A 17712-nucleotide genomic window follows, 5' to 3' on the forward strand; every position below is an offset into this window, starting at 1 on the left:
TCAGATCCGATGGTATATTCTAACCCCCAGGCAAGCGTCCCCGTCACGATGGGAACGCCTGGGGGTTAGAATATACCATCGGATCTTCTGAGTTACTCAGTGGCCTGGCTGGAGCCTCCCCATCCCCAGCCTCTGTGTTGGCCCGGCCCTGCTCCAGTCCTGACTCCTTCTCCCCAGCCAGGCCTGAGCCTCGGACCGCCCGCGCCCCGCCCACTAGTCTAGTGTAGTGGGCGGGCGGTCCGCGGCTTGGGCCTGGCTGCCTGTGCGTAGTGTGTGTGTAAATAAAAATAAAAAAAATCAACAGAAGGTGGCCCGGACGGGCCCCCAGTGGCGTAGGGCCCCATAGCTACTGCTATGGTTGCTATGGCGATCCCTACGCCACTGAGTGTCTGATTGGTGGGGGTCTGACTGCTGGGACCCCCATGATCAAGGGAACGTGGTCTTAACCCCTTCTACCCCGGGCCAGTTTTCACCTTCCTGCCCAGGCCATTTTTTGCAAATCTGAGTCACTTTATGTGGTAATAACTTTAAAAAGCTTTTACTTATACAGGTCATTCTGAGATGTTTTCTCATCACATATTGTACTTCATGACAGTTATAAAAATGAGTAAAAAAAAAATCATTTTTATTTATAAAAAAAGTACCAAAAATTTTGAAAAATTAGCAAATTTACAAATTTCAATTTCTCTACTTTTATAATAGATAGTAATAACTCAAAATATAGTTATTACTTTACATTCCCCATATGTCTACTTCATGTTTGGATCATTTTGAAAATGACATTTTATTTTTTTGGGGCGTTAGAAGGCTTAGAAGTTTAGAAGCAAATCTTAAAATTTTTAAGAACATTTCCAAAACCCAATTTATTCAGGACCAGTGCAGTTATGAAGTCACTTTCTGGGGCTTACATACTAGAAACCACCTATAATTCACCCCATTTTACAAACTACACCCCTCAAGCTATTCAAAACTGATTTTACAAACTTAGTTAACCCTTGAGGTGCACCACAAGAATTAAAGGAAAATGGGAATGAAATTTCAAAATTTCACTTTTTATAGCAGATTTTAAATTTCAATTCCATGAATCACCTTTGAGGACAAAGTTCTCACTACACATCTTGAAATATTCCTCGAGGGGTGTAGTTTCCAAAATGGGGTCACTTTTTGGGGGTTTCCACTCTAGGGGTACCTCAGGGTGTCTTTAAATGCAACATAGCTCCCAAAAGCCACTCCTGCAAAATCTGTCCTATGGCACTACTTTCCTTTTGGACCCTGTCATGCACCCATACATCATTTTTGGGGTGACTTTTTTAAATTTAAATTTATTTTTTCTGCAACACATTAAGGATTAACAGCCAAACAAAACTCAAAATCTATTACCCTGAATCTGGAGTTTACAGAAACACCCCATGTGTGCTCAAAAACTGATGTATGGGCGCACAGCAGGCTTCAGAGTGGAAGGAGCGCCATATGGCTTTTGGAGAGCGGATTTAGCTGGAATGGTAATTGGGAGCTATGTCGCATTTAAAGACACCCTGAGGTGGCCCTACAGTGGAAGCCCCCAAAAAGTCACCTCATTCTGGAAACTACACCCCTCAAGGAATATTTCAAGGTGTGTAGTGAGCACTTTGACCCATCGGGCGTTTCACAGATTTAGGAAACGCTTGGCTGCGAAAATGAACAATTACATTTTTTTCTGGAAAAAGTTGCTTTACACCCACATTTTTCACTTTCACAAGGGGTAAATGGACAAAATGCACCCCACCTTTTGTTCCCCATTTCCCCCTGAATATGCCAACACCCAATATGTGCTCAAAAGATGATGTATGGGTGCATGACAGGGTCCAAAAGGAAAGTAGTGCCATAGGACAGATTTTGCAGGAGTGGCTTTTGGGAGCTATGTCGCATTAAAAGACACCCTGAGGTACCCCTAGAGTGGAAACCCCCAAAAAGTGACCCCATTTTGGAAACTTCACCCCTAGAGGAATATTTCGAGATGTGTAGTGAGAACTTTGTCCTCAAAGGTGATTCATGGAATTGGCTGGTAAAATGAAAAATTACAATTCTTTCCAGAAAAATGGACTGTAGGGCCAAATTGTTCACTTTCACAAGGAGGAACTGGAGAAAATGTACCCCCTAATTTATTGCCCATTTTCTCCTGATTACAGCAATACCCCATATGTGCTTGTATACTGCTATATGGGCGTACCACAGGGGTCAGAAGGAAAGGAGCACCAAATGGCTTCTCGAAGGCAGATTTCACCGGAATAATTCACAGGTGCCATCTTCCAATTGAACACACCCTGAGGTACCCCTAGAGTGGAAACCCCCAAAAAGTGACCCCATTCCGGAAAATACACCCCTCAAGGAATATTTCAAGGTGTATAGTGAGCACTTTGACCCATCAGGTGTTTCACAGATTTAGGAGACGCTTGACTGTGAAAATGAAAATTCTTAATTTTTTTTCAAGAAAAAGTTGATTTGCACCCACATTTTTCACTTTCACAAGGGCAACAGGACAAAATGCACCCCAAATTTTGTTCCCTATTTCCTCTGAATATGCCAACACCCCATATGTGCTCAAAAAAATGATGTATGGGTGCATGGTAGGGTTCAAAAGGGAAGTAGCGCCATAGGGCTTTTGGAGGACAGATTTTGCAGGATTGGCTTTTGGGAGCTATGTCGCATATAAAGACAACCTGAGGTACCCCTAGAGTGGAAAACCCCAAATAGTGACCCCATTCCGGAAACTGCACCCCTCAAGGAATATTTCAAGGTGTGTAGTGAGCAGTTTGACCCATCAAGCGTTTCACAGAATTAGGAAACGCTTGGCTGTAAAAAAAGAAAAATTGTATTTTTTTCTGGAAAAAGTTGCTTGTTCCCCATTTCCCCCCGAATACGGCAACACCCCATATGTGCTCAAAAAATGATGTATGGTTGCACAGCAGGGTTCTAGAGTCAAATAGCTAAATATGGATTTAGATTACCTGAATTGGCAGACATGGATTTTAGCTGCCATGTCACATTAAATTTCCTGAGATCCCCAGAAATGAAAAACCCCAAGAATTGACCCGATTTCGGAAAAATCACCCCCGTACGAACATTTTAAGTGGTAGAAAGGGTACTTTTCAGCAAACAGGTGTCTCATAGAAGGCAGAAATACTAGAGAAAGGATTTCAAAGCACACATTTGTAAAAATGAAAAATTACTAGCAGACCCCAATTTTTCTTACTTTCACAAGGGGTTAAAGGAGAAAATGCACCCCAGTATATGTTCCCCATTTTCTGCCCTTTTTGCAAACACCCGATATGTGCTTGTAGCCTGCTGTAAGGGCGCACAGCGGGGCTCTAGAGGCAAAGTGCAAAATATGTTTTTTGCAGGGCTGAATTGGCAGACATGGATTTTAGCTGCCATGTCACATTGAATAAATTTCCTGAGGTCCCCAGAAATGAAAAACCCCAAGAAGTGACCCCATTTCGGAAAGAGCACCCCCGTATCAATATTTTAAGGGGTGGAAAGGGCACTTTTGACCTAACAGTTGTCTCAAAGAAAAGAATATGTAGTGGTTGTTGGAAAGTGGATATGCAAACGAGGTGGACTAAATCAGAGATATGGAAATATTACAGGGAGCATAAAGGATGAATTAAAAAATCCATGGATGAGCGGTAGGTTCGGAAAACAATCTTTTATGCAGAGGCCAGGTTTATCTGGGCAGGTGTCACACTGATAAGTGGTGTCTTTTTGTATTCCCCTTTTGTAACAAACCCAGCATCTTTTTTGGTTCTTTCCCCTCTTCGCTGTTTGTGGGACTTCACCAGGGAAATGTTGTCCTGGTACAACACGGGCACCATGACCTCCTGAAGTACTCGGGCCCTCCCCTTACTGACCTTGGAAAATTAGGGCCTTGATGACCACCTTTTGGAACTGAAGGTAAGTTCCTGTCTGGCCTGCAGTTCGATGTAAAATGTCTACGGCAAGCTTTTTGTACCACACCTTAGTTTTACGCATGGCACTGTAGGGCTTCAGAACTTGATCGGACAGATCAACCCCTCCATGTGCCTGTTGACAGGGGTCGTGGTACCTCGCACTCGGGCAGGAGAACTGGTGTCAGTGTGACTGGTGGTCAGTACAAGGACATCCCTCTTGTCCTTGTACTTAACCGCCAGCATGTTCTCATGGCGGAGAGCCTTACTGTCGCCTTTTCAGAGAAGTTGCCCTACCAGGGATCTAGGGAGCCCTCTCTGATTTCTGCGCACTGTGCCGGAAGCCACAGTACCTCGGGCAGTTAGGGACATGAATAGGGGTATGCTGGTGTCATAGTTATCCACATAGAGGTGGTGACCCTTATCCAGCAGTGGGTGCAGTAAGTCCCACACAATCTTCCCACTAACTCCTAGGACGGGGGGGGGGGGGGAATTCAGGGGGTTGTATCCAGGATTCTTTTCCCTCATAAACCGGGAACCTGTAGGCTGAGGTACTCTCGCACAGCTTGTACATTTTAATTCCGTACCGGGCTCGCTTGCTGGGTAGGTACTGGCGAAATTTAACCCTTACTTTAAAATGTGCGATGCAGCGCGGTGACGGGAGTTAACCATGACGTCCTATTACGTCAGGATGCGGGAACTCACTGGCTTTCATGATGTAATAGTATGCCATGTGTCGGGAAAGGGTTAAAGGGGTCCTCTCACTTCAGTAAGTCGGATTTATCATTTAGGGAAAGTTAATACAAGGCACTTACTAATCTATTGTGATTCTCCATATTGCTTCCTTTGCCGGCTGGATTCATTTTTCCATCAGATTATACACTGCTCGTTGACATGATTACGACCACCCTGCAATCCATCAGTGGTGGTCGTGCTTGCACAATATAAGATAAAGAACTAGCCTATGTGCGCTCGCACGGTCCCGGCCACCAGAGAGGATGACGCTTTTGCCTATTGTGTGCAAGCAAGACCACCGCTGCTGGATTGCAGGGTGGTCTGTAACCATGGAAACGAGCAGTGCATAATGTGATGGAAAAATGTTTTCAGCCATCAAAGGAAGCAACATGGAGAATCACAATACATTAGTAAGTGCCTTGGATTAACTTTCTCTACGTGATAAATGCCATTTACTGCAGTGAGACGACCCCTTTAAGACCCTTGTGTACATAGATTGGCGGTAATGTAATTGAATGTCTCAGGACCCCTTTTTTCATGATCAGTGGGTGTTCCAGCAGTCAGACCCCAGCAATCTGATACTTATCACCGATCCTGTAGATAGGCGAGAGGTCATTATGGTAGGGCAACCCTTTTAAATATACTGTATATTATGTGCAATTTTGCAGCGTCCCACATATGTGTGTAAAAGGGACACTTTAAACATCTGCCTATTTATGTATCTATTTGCGTTGTATGGTATTTCCTATTATCAGGCTGGCATTGTCATTTCACCCATTTGCCCCTAGGTGGTGCTGGCGCCACATGATATATATAGCTTGGGTGTGTTTAGTACAGGAAGTGAAGTTGGTTAGTACAGTGTATGGAGGAGAGTCCACCATGGTGTCTGCTATTTCTACCCCTTGGTCATGGCCAGGCTGAGGGAGTACAGCGAACATCTATCTACAGCAGCCGAGCACCAGACAGGTCACCTCAACTTCCATCTGGCCGGTGCTCCCTGCAATAGAGAGTGCTCCGGAGGAGTTAGTGCTGTCTTCACCAACACTGCACGCCGGCCCAGGGAGGCTCTGCTAACCGTGAGTACAAACTACTACCCCCATCGGCCCACCATGAACCTTGCGTGTTTCCCCTGCGGATCCAGTTCGCTGCAATATGAGGAGGTTATGATTCGGTAAATTTCATGCCAGACATTTATGCTTAAAGGGTTAAAGGGTTTGTCTCACTTCAGTAAATGGCATTTATCATGCAGTTAATACAAGGCACTTACTAATGTATTGTGATTCTCCATATTGCCTCCTTTCCATCACATTATACACAGCTCGTATCCGTGGTTATTACCACCGTGTAATCCAGCAGCGGCGGCCGTGCTTACACACTATAGGGAAAGGCTGGAAGTGCGCATAGGCCTACACCTTTACCTATAGTGTGCGAGCACGGCCACCGCTGCTGGATTACAGGGTGGTCGTAACCACGGATACGTGCCGTGTGTAATGTGATGGAAAGGAGGCAATATGGAGAATCGGAATACATTAGTAAGTGCCTTGTATTAACTTTCTCTACATGATAAATGCCATTTGCTACACTTAATAGGGTTAGGCATAATGTCTTGGTGCGTGCGCTGCGTGTTTCCCATGTGTGATAGGAGCTGCACGTGTCTTGTTTCTGACTGACTTAGGAGCAGGATATCCACATATGTGTTAGGCTACTCTCACACTTGCGGTAGCAGGGTCCGGCAGGCTATTCCAGTGGGGGAGCAGCCTGCCAGATCCGTGCTTACGCTAGCCCACCGTGCCGCCGGAGGTCCGCTCTGGCCCCATTCACTATAATGGGAGCAGGTCGGAGGTCCGGCCGCAGCACGGCAAGCAAACTACAGCGGACTTCCGGCGGCACGGTTGGCTAGCGTTAGCACAGATGCAGCAGGCTGCTCCCCTGCCGGGACATCCTGACGGCTTTATATATACAAATAGACAGCACTCCAAAGTTGAATGTGTAGTAATTCATGGTTTTGTTTGGCCGGACATAGTTTCAGGCAACGTTTAGGGCTACATGTAGCCCTTCATCAGGCCCGGTATGAGTCATAAACATGGGAGCCGGCATGAGAGGAACATCCCGCCGGACCCGGCTACTGCAAGTGTGAACGTAGCCTAAATTCTGCCACATGTATGCTTGTGCGTGATGCTGTGATTGTCGGCCATCATACTTCATCTGTAATATTTCTAGTATCACTGTAAGGGCTCATGAACACGATTGTTGGATGTTTTGCAGTCTGCAAATTGCGGATCCGCAAAACATGGACACCGGGTGTGTGCATTCCACATTATGCGGAACAGAACAGCCTCTAATAGAACCGTCCGATCCTTGTCTGTGATGCCGACAATAATAGGACATGTTCTATCATTTTGTGTAACGGCCGTGCGGACATACAGACACGGAATGCACACAGAGTCATTTCTGTTTGTTGCGGCCCCATTGAAGTACAGAAAAAGAAAAAAGTTTCTGTGCAGGAGCCCTAAGGTGGGCCCCCAGAATCAGTTACACTGGTGGGCCTAGGTACCCCAATCCGACACTGTGAGTACCCCAGTGCTAGCCATAGTGCATCCAGTCATCCTCAGGGCCCCCAGTGCCAGCCATAGTGCATCCAGTTATCCTCAGGGCCCCCAGTGCCAGCCATTGTGCATCCAGTTATCCTCAGGACCCCCAGTGCCAGCCATAGTGCATCCAGTTATCCTCAGGACCCCCAGTGCCAGCCATAGTGCATCCAGTTATCCTCAGGGCCCCCAGTGCCAGCTATAGTGCATCCAGTCCTCCACAGTGCCTCCAGTGCCGGCCATAGTGCATCCAGTCATCCTCAGTGCCCCCAGTGCCAGCCATAGTGCATCCAGTCATCCTCAGTGCCCCCAGTGCCAGCCATAGTGCATCCAGTTATCCCCAGGGCCCCCAGTGCCAGCCATAGTGCATCCAGTCCTCCACAGTGCCTCCAGTGCCGGCCATAGTGCATCCAGTCATCCTCAGTGCCCCCAGTGCCAGTCATAGTGCATCCAGTTATCCTCAGTGCCCCCAGTGCCAGCCATAGTGCATCCAGTCATCCTCAGTGCCCCCAGTGCCAGCCATAGTGCATCCAGTCATCCTCAGTGCCCCCAGTGCCAGCCATAGTGCATCCAGTCATCCTCAGTGCCCCCAGTGCCAGCCATAGTGCATCCAGTCATCCTCAGTGCCCCCAGTGCCAGTCATAGTGCATCCAGTCATCCTCAGTGCCCCCAGTGCCAGCTATAGTGCATCCAGTCATCCTCAGTGCCCCCAGTGCCAGACATAGTGCATCCAGTCATCCTCAGTGCCCCCAGTGCCAGCCATAGTGCATCTGCGGTACGCAGGCCTGCAGGGTATAGCGATGTGAGGTCACGGTTACTTAGGCAAACGAGGGTTGCTATGGGTTACTCACAGTTTGTAGGATGACCCTGGGCAGGCGTACAGCAGTGAAGGAGAGGCTGGCACAGAAGTCCTCTGGGGCACTCTCTGTATATAGGGACCAGACCTGATGGTGGATGAGGTGCCCTGGATGTTGCAGATGTTTAATGTGCCTGGGCAAGGTCCCTTTAAGGTTCGTGACGCCAGTGCCTGTAACGGTGGCACACCGATTGGTAGTAGTAATAAGTGAGGAACACGTTGTTGGGGTGAACCAAACTTTCTTTACTGGAAACAGTTCAACTTTATACAATTTGAATTCAGTTCCACTTTGCAGCAGTAATTAATAGCAGGCTTTACATCAATGGCAGGTAATGTTCTTTGCAAGATACTCAGAGGGTAAAAACATCACTCACAGACCAGGCTGCACTATTCCTCAGATATCCTGGCTGTCTGTATCCCAAGGCCCGTATGCCCTAATGCTGGCTTTTGTCCTTGGTAGCAATCCTCCTCAGGTATATATCCCTTGCTTTAGGTTAATGATCCTTCTGCCCTTAAGCTTACTTGACTAGCTGGAACACTGACTCTGCTCTGCTCTGGTTAGGGAACTGCAGGTTTCTCCCAAGAGTCAAACTCTTCTCTTGGGGTAAATCTTCTGAGCTAACAGAGGCTCAAGAACTTCAGGCAGGCTAGACTCCTTCACTAGCCTCCTGGTGGCAACTAGAAGCCTGGGCTGTCTAGCTGCATGTCAGGATGTGGCCCTCAGCTTTTCTCTGGCTGGTGCCCTCTCACTTCTGTCTCCACAGACTCCTGACTACAGACTAATCCCTCCCTGTCTGGGTCTAAATATATATACTATGTGTTCCCTAGCTCCCACTAGTGTCTAGGATGCTAAACTACACCATAATAGGCCTGCTGCACATATCACAGAGAAAATACACATAAAATACATATTAAAATGCATTAAAATGTACTGTGAAATACACTGCCACTGTCCCACAGGAGGTGGAGAACAACGTGGCCCAATTGACCCTTGTGTAGTGCCCACATTTACCTAGTGGGACACTACACATCAAGTCCTCCTCAGTGCCCCCAGTGCCAGCCATAGTGCATCCAGTCCTCCTCAGTGCCCCCAGTGCCGGCCATAGTGCATCCAGTTATCCTCAGTGCCCCCAGTGCCTGCCATAGTGCATCCAGTCATCCTCAGTGCTCCCAGTGCCAGCCATAGTGCATCCAGTTATCCTCAGTGCCCCCAGTGCCAGCCATAGTGCATCCAGTCATCTTTAGTGCTCCCAGTGCCAGCTATAGTGCATCCAGTCATCCTCAGTGTCCCCAGTGCCAGCCATAGTGCATCCAGTCATCCTCAGTGCTCCTAGGGCCGGCCATAGTGCATCCAGTCATCCTCAGTGCCCCCAGTGCCAGCCATAGTGCATCCAGTCCTCCTCAGTGCTCCCAGTGCCAGCCATAGTGCATCCAGTTATCCTCAGTGCCCCCAGTGCCAGCCATAGTGCATCCAGTCATCCTCAGTGCTCCTAGGGCCGGCCATAGTGCTTCCAGTCATCCTCAGTGCCCCCAGTGCCAGCCATAGTGCATCCAGTCATCCTCAGTGCCCCCAGTGCCAGCCATAGTGCATCCAGTCCTCCTCAGTGCCCCCAGTGCCAGCCATAGTGCATAAAGTCATCCTTAGTGCCCCCAGTGCCAGCCATAGTGCATCCAGTCCTCCTCAGTGCCCCCAGTGCCGGCCATAGTGCATCCAGTTATCCTCAGTGCCCCCAGTGCCTGCCATAGTGCATCCAGTCATCCTCAGTGCTCCCAGTGCCAGCCATAGTGCATCCAGTTATCCTCAGTGCCCCCAGTGCCAGCCATAGTGCATCCAGTCATCTTTAGTGCTCCCAGTGCCAGCTATAGTGCATCCAGTCATCCTCAGTGTCCCCAGTGCCAGCCATAGTGCATCCAGTCATCCTCAGTGCTCCTAGGGCCGGCCATAGTGCATCCAGTCATCCTCAGTGCCCCCAGTGCCAGCCATAGTGCATCCAGTCCTCCTCAGTGCTCCCAGTGCCAGCCATAGTGCATCCAGTTATCCTCAGTGCCCCCAGTGCCAGCCATAGTGCATCCAGTCATCCTCAGTGCTCCTAGGGCCGGCCATAGTGCTTCCAGTCATCCTCAGTGCCCCCAGTGCCAGCCATAGTGCATCCAGTCATCCTCAGTGCCCCCAGTGCCAGCCATAGTGCATCCAGTCCTCCTCAGTGCCCCCAGTGCCAGCCATAGTGCATAAAGTCATCCTTAGTGCCCCCAGTGCCAGCCATAGTGCATCCAGTCCTCCTCAGTGCCCGCAGTGCCAGCCAAACTGCATCCAGTCATCCTCAGTGCCCCCAGTGCCAGCCATAGTGCATCCAGTCATCCTCAGTGCCCCCAGTGCCAGCCATAGTGCTTCCAGTCAGTGCAACCAGTGCCAGCCATAGTGCATGCAGTCCCCCATGTTTCCAGTCAGCCATGATGCCCCCAGTAACAGCCACGGTTATAACTCTGAGGGGGGAAGGATTTAGATGTTGGGGGTGCACTCAGGCCCTGGAACCGGGTGGGCTCCTCTTCCCCCATAAGGAGACCAGTACTATAAATGCAGTGTGATAATTGGGGGTCCCGATACAGATTTTGCAAGGGGCCCAGGACCTGTATAAGGTCACTTGTTCCTGGTGTATTGTGTTACTTGTGGTTCTTCACCAGCCAGCCGTCCCTCCTCTCTGGCCAGAACCTTTTCCTGAATAAATGTGACTGACGTCTCTGGGACTGAGATGTCCTCCAACTTGGATTCTTCACTATTCCTCTAGGTTTAGAGTCTTCCTCATGTGTATGACCACAGTGATTATTCCAGAAAAATGGGACGTGATGCGGTAAGATGAACAGAACCACCATCACTGCTGCCTGTGCTGACATGGTGTAGCTATGGGCCGGTCTGCCAGAGGAGATGGGTGGGAGAGCGGGGAGATGACGCAGGGCTCCCCTCATCTTGACCAATGCCCCAATGACTCCATCAGGTGCCTGGTGCTTTAGTACTTTAGAGATTAGAAAAAGACAGTTTAGGAATCAATGGAGGATGCACAGTGCGAATGGTTATTTAGCCCCATAGGTGGATCCTGAGGACAGGTCCCTTTAATCATTCTTTTACTTATTTTAATATCATAATATGTGGACGCACACTTTTTTTATTCGCACTATTTCTACTGTGACTGGAGGGCCGTGCACCCCTGCTGTATGCTTATCTGGGCGAAGCTTTTCTGACATCCACCTTCCGTAAGTGATATGAACAGGGCCCTGCGGTTTCCCTCCCAGGAGCGTAGATGGCTTTCTGCTGGTTGTCTCTCCCACACAATGCGCTCTCACAGGCATCTCAGCAGGTCATGTCCTCATCACAGCACACTCTGCGCTCTCAGTTATCTGCACTCCGGACGGTCTCTCCCAGCGTGCGCCACTCACTGTATAGACCTCTCCTACAGAGGCAAGCTGGCTGGTCTGCTTCTCCTGACCTCGCCATCCACAGGTTCACTAATGTTTTAAAGGGGTTCTCCAGGAATTAAGAAAAGGAAAATACCTAAATATTACTTTATTATAAATCTATTCCCAAATACCTTTCATTAGTGATAATGGCTCGTTTTGTCTAGGGAGCAATGATTAGGGGAAATAAAATGGCCGCCGTCCTATCATAACACATAGAACCTGTCCTAATCACACAGGAGGACAAGTTACTTCAGAACACTGAGGTAAAGAGCTGCCTCATCCTCCTCTCTGCTCTACTTGTCAGGGATTATGATCCTGAATACAGTTTAATATGATCTTCAGCTGAATTTCTGTAGGAATGGAGTTCATGAGGAGACATGAAGTACAGAGAGGAGGTGAGGACGTGGCTGTGTCCTGCTGTGTGATTAGGACAGGTTCTGTGTGTACTAATAGGACAGCGGCCATTTTATTTCTCCTAACAAGCCGTTATAACTAATGAAAGAAATTTGGGAATATATTTAGGTATTTAAATTATTTTAATTCCCGGAGAACCCCTTTAAGGGCTCATGCACACGAATGCGTGCCGCCCCGTTCCGTGCATTGGGGACCGCAAATTGCACGGGTACCTCCATGTGACTGGTGCAGACAGATGCAGACCCATTCAACTTGATCTGTTGGCACCACAAAAAAATAGAAGAATCTGAAATCCACACCGACTTGGAGCTAGCTTAATTTTTAGGCATTTCTTGTGGCAGAAAACGGGCGCATCTAATGATAAGTCAAGCCCACCCCTTAACACTGACCTCCATAGCGGACCGTCCACTTAACTGTGACCTCCACAGCAGCCTGCCCCTAGGGTGGCCAGAGGTCCGGTTTTAGGCCGGACAGTCTGGCTTTCAGACTCCCTGTCCCCCCTCCGGCGCAGGGCCTGGACGGACACAGGGATGTCCTTTTGAACAGCTCACTCTCAGACAGCAGCACTGTGCAGTCTGAGTGTGAGCTGCAGGGAGAAGGTCACCCTCCCTCCCACCCTGCACCTGACAGTAGTCGATTTTTACCTTCATTTTTCAATCCCTGTCGGCTGCGGAGTGGGCGTGGTCTAACGGCTCAGGGTGTGGCTTAGCGGGACCTAGGGGCTGGGTTTTTAAGTCCGTCTTTTGCCCCCTTAACTGTGAAGTCCACAGCACTCCGCTCCTTTAACAGTGTCATCCACAGTGTCATGCCCCTTTGAAGCTGACCTACAGCAGTGAAGAAAAATGGCTGGGTTTTTATGGAAACCTGGTGTAAAGCTGTGTGTATGGAGACTAAGGGCCTGCGAGCTTCTATTGGCTTATAAGGGTCCTAGAGAGTTGAGACCCGGTCTAAAACCTTCCCGGACACCTGATGTACCTGTGCGCCAAATTTTGTGATTGTAAATGCGACGGTGCGGATTCATTTAGCGGACATACACACATACACTCTGCTTTATATATTAGATATATATCGGTATATTACATTTCACACATGTATGCACAACAGTCACAGGGCCAATAGTAACCCATAGCAACAGAACAGTAAATGTAAAAAGATACATTGCAACAGAGCAAAGTGGCTCTCCGGTCCCAGTGAAAAATTCCCCTTAAAGGGGTTGTCCTGGTTCAGAGCTGTACCCGGACATACCCTTATTTTCACCCAGGCAGCCCCCCTGATGCTAGCATCGGACATAGGCGTGTGCAGCCTATTGCATTAGGGTGTGCACCCTAAAGCACATACACACACACACACCGCATGCGTATATATATATATATAGCCCTTATGCCTCATTAGTCCCTATATTAGCCCCGTTATACCTCATATTAGCCCCCGTTATACCTCATATTAGCCCCCGTTATACCTCATATTAGCCCCCATTTGCCTCATTATGCCTCTCATGAGCTCCATTATGCCCCCAGCAGCCTCATTTTTTATAAAATAAAAACCACTTACCTCTCTGCTCCTGGACGTCGCCGCTCCTCGACGCCCGCGATTTTCTTCCTCCTGATGTCGGCTCTCGGCTGTGCGCTCTGAACTGGCGCACACAGGGTGACATCACAAAGAACCTCACCCTGTGCGCAGCCCTGCACAGCCGAGAGCCGAGGACCAGGAAGCACAGAGCGTTCACCGCTTCCTGGTCCTTCGGTACTAATGAGCACTTCCAAAATGGAAGCGCTTCATTAGTATTCGCCGGCCAGCAGGCTTGATTAGGGTGTGCCCAGGCACGCCTATGGCATCAGAGCATCTCATTGCTCCGATGCGCTCCCTTGCCCTGTGCTAGATCGCGCAGGGCACGGGCTCTTTTGTTTATCATAACACACTGCAGTGTGTTTGGTGATGTCACCAGGCTTCCTGGCAGCCCCATGGAGAGCCCCGGTACGTCACCGGAACTCCTAAAAATGCTTTTGCCCTGCGCGATTTAGCACAGGGCAAAGAAAAGCATCGCAGCATGAACTGCTCCAATACTCAAGTCAGGGGGGCTGCCTGGGTGAAAATGGGAGTATGCCCAGGTTCAGCTCTGACCTCGGACAACCCCTTTAACTGGGGTACGAACAGAATATTTACTTGCTGCCCTCCAAGGAAGTGTCTTGGACAGTGATCTCCTTTTGGCCAGGGTGTCAGGACAGCTAGCTCAGGCCTTTTCTCAACTCAGAGCCTTCTTCTGCCTGGGAGGAGACTGGAGAAGCAGCTCACTGCCTCGTCTGTATTGTTTTGCACTTGAGTTCCTCCAGTAAGGAAGCCCCCTGGTTACTGCCGACCCTGACTCTCTCAACTTATTTCCCATTGAGGAGCAACAACACATGGTGACGCGTGTCCGAGGCACCAAGCGTAGCCTTGGAACCACGCCAAATCTGGCCACTGCATTACTACTTAACCTAAGCTATATGAACGTTTTGGCAAATCTTCCGGTGTTAAAATAGTTTTGGGAAAGTAGAAATGACTACTTTTGGACCCTGAACGTTGATTTGTGGGCAAAAAACATGATTTTCTGCCCAACCATTTACATGCACATTAAACTTGGCCCATTGTGCCTGTATTCTTTTTTTTTTACTCTTTTATTAACATCAAAGAAATAGAAGTGACATTATACACTCTTGTTACATATCATTATACAAACAGGTAGAGCAAATCTTTTAATCTCGTTGCTCCAATCACCCACTGCGAACCCTCTATCTCCTGGACTGTCTTTGCAATATATAATACAATCGTGTGACCCCATCAAACCGATTGAGCCATGGACTCGTGAGCTGTTGTCAATAGTGATGGGCGAACATCGGCCAAGATGTAAAGCGAATCCGCGATCGCGAACAAATGTCCGCAAACCACGCATTCATGTCGGGCCCCATTGACTTTAATGGCAGGCGAACCTGAAAAACCTTCAGGTCATATTTGCAGCCACCAAATACTAGAAGTTGTGGGGTTTTGCTCTGGTAGAAAGGTTAGCGGACACAGTATAGAGGCAAGGAACCAGGTTGTAAATCAACTTCAGTGTTTCATCCACACTCAGCAAAAACACAACAGTCTTGGTGCTTGTTCACACACAGCAAAACATAATAACATAATAGTCTTTGTGCTTGTTCACAGCAAGACAAAACAATGGTCACCTGGAATCCTAGGTGTCAGTTCACACCCGGCTGAATGCTCAGCCACAGAAAAGTTCACTGGCCTCTTCCAGGCAGCCTTTAGCCTTCAGCCTTCAGCCTTCAGCCCAGACGCTTCACTGTCAGATGGAGGTAAAAATCCACACAGCTGAGACTGCTGGCTGGGTTTTTATCTCAAACCAAAACCCGGCCTGGAATGTGGGGAACAGCCACCCACCCTACACTTTGCCCTGCTGGATACTAGAAAAATCTTATTTTAGGCCACATGAGTACAGGCCCCAAAAATGTGGCATTCACCTGGCTGGCCTGCTTTTGACCGCGCGCTCTAGGGAGTATGGAATCCCTCGGTCGGGTCCCTGCTGGTGCTTGTTGCGGCCTATTAGTAGGGAATTCACTTCCTACTTCCGGAACGCACGCTGCGTGCGTTCCAAACACCAGAAGTCGTATTGGGCATTTCCGGTTCTCGCCTGTCGCGCGAGATTTCGGCCCTCTCGGATGCCCAAACCAGCTAGGAGGAAGGAGAGGGAGGCTCCGGCCCCCCTGAGCACTGCCAGGGAGCGCCGGCGTGCCGGTCGCACCTCACAGTGCTACCGGGACTGCAACAGAGCACCAGCGCGAATATAATTCAGGACCCCAGAAGTCAGCACCAGACTTATTCCAGCGGCTCCTAGAGGAGGCTTACGCCAGACCAGGTAACCCTTCTCCGCCACAATACGGGGGCCCTGCAGCCTAAAATCCTTTGCTCTCCACGAGGCCGTCCTACACAGGAAACAGGAACTGGTGGTCTAGAGGCCATGCTCCTTCTTAAGAGCTCTCCACAAAAGTTCCTGTTTCCTGTCCTCAATGGAGGCGATCTCTCTCAAGGGTGCTGTCATGGGCGTAAGGGAAAAGGCAGTTTATGCCGCTGTATATACAGAAGACAAGGACCATTCTTTGTTCTGTGTGGTGGCGGATATGTGTGGGCTGGCATGAGGAAATTTAATTACATTTGGTTGTAACAGGTGTTGAATTCCTCCGAGATCCATGCCTCATTTGTTTTAAAAAATGTGAGGTAGTCCACACTGTCGTGAGCTAGGCGAGTGCGCTTATCGGTCATGTTCCCCCCCTGCTGTACTAAACGTCCTTTCGGACAGGACACTCGATGAGGGGCAAGCCAAGAGTTCCATGGCAAATTGTGCAATCTCTGGCCACAGGTCAAGCCAGCACACCCAGTAGTCAAGGGGTTCCTCGCTTCTCAGAGCGTCCACATTGGCCATTAACCCGATGTAGTCGAACCCCTGTCGGTCTAGGCATTGCCTGAGGCTGGATCCGGAGGGCGGCTCTCGATGGGTTGGCTGCAAGAATGATCTCATATCCGAAGTGACCTACACATCTTCAAACCGCCCTCTTCTTGCAGGCGCGGTAGGATTGGTGCCTGTTTCGCTGTGATTGGAAATTCCTCTGCCAGCGCCCGCAAAACAGCAAAATGCAGCATCTCTCACAGCAAGGCCTGGAAATGCTGCATTCTGACAGCCCTCTGTGATGCTGGTAACATGTCCGCCATTTTGGGTTTGTACCGGGGGTCTAAGTACGTTGCCACCCAGTATTGGTCCTTGCCCTTTATGCTTTTTATACGGGGGTCCCTCTTCAAACACTGGAGCATGATGGCCCTATTTGCACTAAATTGGAAGCGGTGGAGCGCCCTGGCTCCTGCTCATCGCCCAGGAGAATGTCATCCTCGGTCTCCTCCCCTCAGCCCCGGACAACACCAGGGATCCCCCTCATAGTCAGCTCTTCTTGCTCCTCCTCCTCCCCCCAGCCACCATCCTCCTCTGACTCCTCTTGAGACTCCTGCTGACTTGTCTCAGATGGAGTAGCCCCCCCTGGGAATTCATTCAACATTGCGACTTCCTCATCTTCCAGCTCCTGCTCCTCGACGGCTTGATCAATGACATGACGCAATGCACACTCCAGAAAAAAGACGTAAGGTACGATGTCACTGATGGCGCCCTGGCTGCGACTGACCAGTTTGGTGATCTCATCAAATGGCCGCAGAAGTCTGCATGCGTCGCGCAAGAGCAGCCACTGGCGCGGTGAAAAAAAAACAAGCTCCCCAGAACCTGTCCTGCCGCAGAGTTCGTACAGGTAGTCGCTCACGGCACGTTTCTGCTGGAGCAGCCTATCAAGCATATACAAGGTGGAGTTCCATCATGTCGGGCAGTCACAAATCAGACGTCTGACGGGCAGGTGGTGTCGCCGCTGAACGTCAGTAAGGCGAGCCATGGCAGTGTAAGATCTTCTAAAAGGGCCAGAGTTTTTCCTGGCCTGACGCAAGACGTCCTGGACCCCGGGGTATTTGCCAACGAATCGCTGCACGACTAAGTTCAGGACGTGTGCCATGCACGGCACGTGTGTCATTTTGCCCTGTTTCAGCTCGCTCAGCAGATTGGCACCGTTGTCGCACACCACTTTACCAACTGTCAAATTGAGCGGGGTTAGCCACTGATCGGCCTGTGACCGCAGAGCTGAAAGCAGTAGGACCGGTGTGGCTCTTGGCTTCCAGG

Source organism: Bufo bufo, chromosome 1 (genome assembly GCF_905171765.1).
Source record: "Bufo bufo chromosome 1, aBufBuf1.1, whole genome shotgun sequence".
NCBI lineage: Eukaryota > Metazoa > Chordata > Amphibia > Anura > Bufonidae > Bufo > Bufo bufo.